This window comes from Morone saxatilis, unplaced genomic scaffold, assembly GCF_004916995.1.
Source record: "Morone saxatilis isolate NCDOM2014 unplaced genomic scaffold, NCSU_SB_2.0 Contig1, whole genome shotgun sequence".
NCBI lineage: Eukaryota > Metazoa > Chordata > Actinopteri > Moronidae > Morone > Morone saxatilis.
Genome location: NW_023339651.1, coordinates 3,804,330 through 3,811,623, shown reverse-complemented (window position 1 = coordinate 3,811,623; position 7,294 = coordinate 3,804,330).

The window sequence follows — 7,294 nt, the reverse complement described above, 5'->3', positions numbered from 1 at the left end:
GAAAATTTTTATTGCTGGTTGACTCATTCATCCCGTTTCCCTCAGGCTTTATGAAGTCCAGTTAGTTGATTTTCAAGCTTCCAAAGTCACTTGCATTTTTCTTTTCTTATTCCCCATATGTTTGGGTTCATTAGACTACTTGAAATATGATTACAGTCCTTAAATACGCTTGCCTTTAATTCTCCACAGCTTTTTTTTTCCCTCATATGGACCATTCAGCTTTCATCTTTGTCCTCAATTTTAATGACTTTATCAAATAGAAAGCATATGATGCTCTCTTCAAATCCCCAATATCCCACATTCACATTGATACGGTGGAAAGGCAGCAGGGCGAAGAGGGAGAAATGCACATCTGTGGTGCAGTGCTAATTATTAGGAAATATAGAGAAGAAGGGGGGGAAAAAAGGGAGAAAAGGAGAATGGGCTTTGGAGCTGAGCGATCCTCAGATCCTCTTCCAAGTGCCTGTGCCCGTGGTAGTGTTGCTTGTTTAATCTCCGTCTCTCAAGTTCTGTTTTACTGCACTTGCTGTGCTGTATGTTGATCCTGCGGGTCCAGTGTTTATACATCAAACCCACACACAGATAAGAAGATAAAGCTGCCATGTCAGGCCTAACAGAAGACTGTTAACAAGTTTTAAATCGGTGACAGGAATCAGTATGTTTCTCTTCCTGGATACTTCGGTGCTTGAGCTTAATAATGATGGGAAACACTTAATAGGAAGCGACTGATTGCAGCGAGAGGAATAATGTCCTAAACTTATCCTCAAAAACATCGACACAGAACAGTTTGAGCTGTGGTCGAAGAGTGACATTCAATAGTCATGGAAGGCGGTCGGTGACGTTGTTGAAACGCAGGCCTCGTTTTAAACAGATTCTGCAGCCACACTAATTGCAAAAGGCTGCACATTATCAACCCACTGTCACCAGAAGTAGCATATTTGACTGCACGAGCACAGCGCCCTGCCGCCATAACAAAATTAAGTATTCCCCAAACCATTACCATAAAATATCTGTTCATTATAAGCATGCAAATGCAAGAGACCGGGTCTATGTCCATGCGATTGTGCCTGTCCTGTTACAGGAATTGTATTTGAGTGATACATTTTATTTAATCAGCTCCAGATGGGCTGTACCACTCAATTAACATCACCTGCTCAGAGTTAACTGGCTCATATTCACAACACAGTAACTACTCAGGCTTTATACTGCAGCAGTGTACACTTCATTAATAACAGCTTTTTTTTCCTTCGAGGCATGGTTTAGGGTTTTTCAGGTGTGTTTTCAGTCTTTCCAGAGAAGCATGTGTGTGCAGCTTTTTAGTTTTTAGAGGAAGTGAAGTGATATCCTGTTCATGAGAAATCATAAAAGCGTCTTAAAACCTAACTTGATTTTTTTTAAATATATGCGCACAACTGCAAAATAAACCTTATGTATTCTTACATCACATTCAGTAAAAGCACACTGTGACAGCACAGAGATCCACCCTCTTAATGTAGACATCTGTCTCAGAAGCATGCCAATGAAGGTTTTATGGCAGTATTCTTTCAGCTGTACCATGATAGGGATCATGTTTACAAAGCATGCAACCATTTCTGCCCCGAAAATATCCCATGTGTGGTCATACTTTGTGAAAACGTGCAGGAAAGCAACATTTGCGCATAAAACAAAGGCTGGACTTTCTCAGGAAGCTGCACAGTGGGTGGGCTTGGAACTGACAGCGAGCTGCAGCACCTTCACATGAGGAGCTGAGGCATGACCTCTTTTAATACCTCTGCTTTTAATTAGCCTTTATTGGATTAAATACAAGAGCCGTGGATTATTCTCACATGCTTGTTATCTTGTTTTATTAATCTTGTAAAAAAAATCTAACTTGTGAGCGATTCTCCAATCCCTGAAAATAAGCGTCTCTGTGCACAGAGAGCTGCTTTAGTTCTTGCGGGCACGGCAGCTGAGCCTGTTTGTGCTTTCATGCTTAATTAGCACACCTTGCAAAGTATTCTGGGAGATTTTGACAGTCAGGAATAATGTGCAGCTTTCGCGCTGAAGCAGCACCAGATTTTCCATTCACCACCTACATATATATCACAGCACGCTTCTGCTGATATTTTTGTAAGTTGAGCTTCGGTCAGAGTCATTACTTGGCACCTGATCATGCAGCATTAAAAAAGCTATAATGTGTGTGCGTATATATAAGAAGCATACATTGCAGCATGCATGACTGATGACTTGAACTGCGTATAAAGTCAGGTTAAAGGTAAAAGTTATTATGTGCAACTTACAGAGCTATTAATGAAATACCTTTTAACACAACATTGTGTTAAAGGACCACTGTGTACGATTTGGCCCTGGTGGTGTAGTTGCAGATTGCAACTCCCTCACTTCACCCTCCCCTTCTAAACCCAAATGAGAAACTACTATTTTCAGTTGATTATACACTAATTAAAACATACTCTTATGTTTAGTTTCAGCGAGTGTGAAGTGTTGTCATCATGCAGTTGACAGCACATGAGCTAGGCAGAAACTCCTGTTCGTCATGAGTTAGCACGTAGGCTACCTACCCATAAAACCACATATGGACCTTTTTTACATTTCTGCTTGTATATGAAAAAGAAAATACTTTGTAAGCTTTAGAGGTGTTGGTATAAGTGTAGTTTTGAACTTTGAGGGAGCCAGACTAGCTGTCACCCCCCAAATACAGTCTTTATGCTAAGCTAGGCTACCAACCTCTGGGCTTCAGCTAAATCACAGAGTCAAACTATTCTTTTAAACAACAGCCATGAAACTTGTTGTTAGATGTTACTGAATACAGCACAAAACACACATGTACTCAGGCACAGAGGAGTCCAAACCATACTGAACCTCTTTGTGTAAACACAGTGGATACATATAGCACATTACAAATAGCTCACAATATACAGTATATATAAAACTGTTATAGGAATTGTTAGGAAGAGTTCGTCTATAAATTCTCTATTGAGCTTAAGACAAAAAAACGAAAGACAAATGTTCCTCTGCCTGGCCTCAGCAACAGTGTTAATTACCCTCTTCGCTTCCATGTCTGCTACACACGTTATATTTAGCCATTTTATGGCACTGCTGTTTGACAATATACAGCTAAGATTGAAAGGTACCGTATGTGAAGATGAGAGTGAGTTCCTGAGTCAGCAGACTGCTGCTGCCTAGCTTGAGGCACCTTGGAGACACAAAGAGAGACACTAATAGTACAGGCTTGTAAACCTGCAGCTTTTATTTAACACAACATTGTCGATGTTGTATGCATAAATCATGAATTTGATCTACCTGCTTCATCCTGCAAAGATAAAGTTTGTTCTTGTGGTTGGGTGATCTTGTGTACAAATCTTTTCTGTGGAGCTGTTATAAAACAGGATCCTCATTTTGTTTCATTCTGCTCATTTGAATCAAGCAAAAATGAAGCTAAAATGGTTTAAAGTTACGGTTCAGTAGCAGTTTAACATTTTAGGGAATAGATTATTCTACTTTCTTGCTGAGAGTGAGATGAGAAGGCTGATACCACTGTCATTTTGTTGCGCTTAATATGTAGGCCTCGCTCAAACCAGCAGGCAATTAGCCTAGCTTAGCATAAAAAACTGGATGGAGGGAAACTAGGTTGTCTATAAAGTAAAACAAATATGTCTACCAACATCACTAAGCTCTCTAACTAACACGTGGGATCACTTTAGAGGTGTGTATTTATGAACTATGGACAAAACCAGGCTAAGTATTGCTGCCTGTTATCAGTTTTTATGCTAAGCTACGCTAACAGATGTCTGGCTCTAGCTCATCGTGTATATATAGATCGACGACATGACAGCTCTCACAAAGTGAAGCCAAAACATCTCAATCGCCATCTGGTGACAGTATAGGTCATACATGCCACTGCCTCCATATTAGCAGATGACAAAATGCACTTCAAACTTTTTTTTCCCTAAAGATGGTTTTTGGCATTTTAGATAGATCTGATGTATGGTAAGTTTTAATTAGTTATTTGATGCTATGAAAAGGGGTTTCACCTTATGATTCTTGTCACGATTGAGTTGGCTGGGTGTATGCAGGACTTTGATACTGCAGCGCTTGTACAGTGGAAGGAAGTGGAGACACAATGTCTATCTTTTAGACAGTGCTCTAGCTCCATATTATTATCTCTGCAAATATATCAAACTATTCCTTTTAAATTTGGTTGCATTATTCTACTTATATATGGCGGTATCATATATGGAATAAGCAACATTGTATTTTGCTTGGTCAAAACCTATGTTAAACAGGGCTTGTTAGTTTATCTAAAACCACCTTGGGCTAAAGCACAGACGTGACATTGACAGTACATACTGTACTATAGATGCTACAAAATCTGCACAGAGGGAGTCACACACACACACACACACACACACACACACACACAGATAGCAGTCTACTTTGTGTGGTGAATAATTTGTTAGGGTAATTTCTCTCACTGCTAAGAATAGCACCTGCGGCCGGCTGGCAGGCAGTGTGCTGGTGGTGAGCGGTGTGCTGAGAGGCATGGGGTGGTTAGCAAACAGCTTAGTGTGGTCTCTGAGGTCCAGCCAGGCTAGTTCCCACAGTTCCTACTACTTGGCTGCAAGGCTGTTTCAATGGGCGTACTTTCTATTTTCATGATTCTCTGAAATGCCTTAAGACAAACAATGGAAATGGCAAGAGTCTGATTTATAACAGCCAGGGTTAAATCTCCTGTTTTCATGCGTGGAAACCACATAAAAGATCAGAGTGGAAGATGAACCCCACTTTGGACTTTAAGGCTTATCATGTCTCGGCTTCAGCTCAGCTGGAGCAGTCACCTCCCCGTGACCTCCTGCTCTACTGAAGAAACCCATTGTGGCTGCCAGAAGACAAACAAATTGTACTTTCAGTTAGAAGTCAGGATAAGGAAAATACAAATCACTGGCAGCATCCTGAGATATAGATAGCTGTTTAATCCAGTGCATGAAAACAAGGGAGAATGTTCTCTTGCAGTGATAAATTATTTTCATTAGACACCAATGCACAGATATGGTTTGGAAAGAATTGTGTGTATATGAACAGTTGATAAATCAATTGTCTGAGCTGTTGGAAAGCGTGGAGAGAGTCAGCTCTGGTATTCTCTACAGTGGGGATATACAAAGTGATACAGAGCAGAGCCACTGTCAATAATGAAACACTTTCAAATACGTCCAGGGTCAATGCACAGCAATTGATCAAAATTACAGCATTCTTTGTAGTCAATGCCGATTCTGAGAGTCTTTACACATGTATGAATCATGAATACAATGAAAATGTAAGCACAAGAATTCATTTGTTTCTGATCAATGACAGCAATAAAGCGAGAAAATGTTCATCCTCTGTTGCATTTAAAATTACAGTAAGACAATTTTGCTGGGAAGACTAATGTCGCGAGAAAAAACATATATTGTTGTGATTACATATTCACTTGTGGAAAACGAAGGGCAACAGATTTAAAAGTCGATATACAGTCTGTGCTGTGACTTGTGAAATGTCAGTGGTTCACATTGTTGAATTTATAAATAGAGCTAAATATATCCAGATGTGCAGCAGCCTGAAATGTAGATATGATAAAAATCTACATTTCAAATGCACAAACACTTGGGTACACTGATAAATATCTGCATGTATACATATGATTACAGTTTCCAGAATGTCCTCCTTTGTAACTTTATCCATGCTCTTTAACTTAGATTTATCCTGTCACAACTGATACATTCTTCTACTTTTGGAGGCTAATTTGTGCCCAGGAATTGGTCCAATTTGTTCTTACATATAAAGTATATGACAGCTTTTCAAATGGAATAACATTCAGGAATTTCTGCAAACCACACTAAAGCATTAGGGTATTTATTACTGATCCACATTTGGAGTACAACAACAAATTTTCAGAATACGCCTGTATTTCATGACATGTTTTGCAGTATCTTCCGATCTGGAAGACATAAATATACAATATGTGGCTTTGCCCATTTTTTAACTTTTTACAACTTGTGTTACACTCTGCTTCAGATCTTGTAACGAGTCTCACATGGAGTTTATGAATCATCTCATATTGTATTTTATGAGGCAAACAACTTATCAGTAGGTGTGTTTCCAGCCGCCTATTTTAATGTGAATTTTCAAAACCTCAGTGGAAACACTGGAAATTTTATGGGAAAAAAAGACTAACATTCCTCAAATTAATACATGAAACAAACATATTGTCATATTTGCATCATGTTTTTCATCGTCTGAGGTTTCACTGGTGCTCTTTTAATTACCTCAGTTGTTAATTACCTCTTCTTCTGCAACGGTTTAATGGCACCCGACTGGAGATTTAACACCAGCAGCTGTTGTTATTGTCCAAAGCAACTCTTAATATTCATATCACAGTTTTGGATGGAAAGGTGCATTAACTTGCATTTTCTTTTTCAGATTTTCTGGAACAAATCTGGATGGAAAACTGGCCATGTTTGTTTTCTGTACATTTTTTAAAATATAAATGTGACCAGGTGACGTTTTTCTTCACATTAGGGACTGTTTGAAATGTTTTAGTGCCAGTATATTTTCTGTGTTTCAGTATAAATACCAAAACAATATTATTTTTTGATACCTTACTTACAAAAACTTTTTTATTTAATCAAAGCTCAAAGTCAAATGCTGTCTAAAAATTGTACAAGAACTATACAAGAACACTAACATTTTTATTTAAATCTTTAAAACAGAAGTAAACAAGATCATGGAAATGGAAATCTGACCAGACATTTAATACCAACTTTAAGTACCAAGCCATATTTAGCCCTAATGGTGTGTGGCTACAAACATAATGTAGTAGGTGAGCAGCATAGTGAATTTGACTTTTTAATACATGGTAGGTTCACAGCAATGAATCACTATTTGCTTAAAAGAAACCTTGACACGTTCACTCTCGCTCACATTCATAAAACTTTTACTGTAATATGTTTCTAGAGATTGATGTGGGAAGACAGAAAGCTGAACTTGAACCCACTTTACATAATTGTGGTGGACACATAATGAATAATTCACCCTCTCAAACTAGGAGTTAAACATGTGCTGTAACAATATCTCTTTATTTACTTCCATTGACCTGTGATGGTGCTGGAAAAAAGGGAAATTTGTTTCTAACCTGTGTGATCAAGTAGTTAACAAACTTGTACGATGAATCACACGACCAAACACAAGGCACGAGGAGCTGGGATGTTTTGTTTATGGACTGAAAACACTGTTTTTCTCCATTTCCATAAAAATTACGCTC